The sequence below is a fragment of the Nerophis ophidion genome, linkage group LG26 (assembly GCF_033978795.1).
Source record: "Nerophis ophidion isolate RoL-2023_Sa linkage group LG26, RoL_Noph_v1.0, whole genome shotgun sequence".
Classification (NCBI taxonomy): domain Eukaryota; kingdom Metazoa; phylum Chordata; class Actinopteri; order Syngnathiformes; family Syngnathidae; genus Nerophis; species Nerophis ophidion.
Window position 1 is genome coordinate 22,283,509 of NC_084636.1, and position 603 is coordinate 22,284,111.

Below are 603 nucleotides of genomic sequence, written 5' to 3' on the forward strand. Positions count from 1 at the left end.
TTGGCGGCGCCAAGGGACATCCCGCTGGAGATGAAGTTGGCGGCGCCGTGGGATGGCCCGGCAGGACGGCTCCGTGGGACCGCCTGCCGGACACAAAGTTGGCAGCACGGTGGGGCAGCCCCCTGGAGACTAAGTTGGCGGCGCCGTGGGACGGCCCGCCGGAGATGAAGATGGTGTTTTCAGAGCAAGAGCAGCAGGCGACTGGGCTGTCAGCATGAACCGAGCTGGAGCAGCAGGCGGCTAGGCTCACAGCTGGCGTCTGTGATCCATTTTTTCCATCCATTTTCTACCGCTTATTCCCTTTCGGGGCCGCGGGGGGCGCTGGCGCCTATCTCAGCTACAATCGGACGGAAGGCAGGGTACACCCTGGACAAGTCGCCACCTCCTCGCAGGGCCAACACAGATAACCAGACAACATTCACACTCACATTCACACACTAGGGCCAGTTTAGTGTTGCCAATCAACCTATCCCCAGGTGCATGTCTTTGGAAGTGGGAGGAAGCCGGAGTACCCGGCGGGAACCCACGCATTCACGGGGAGAACATGCAAACTCCACACAGAAAGATCCCGAGCCTGGATTTGAACCCAGGACTGCAGGAACT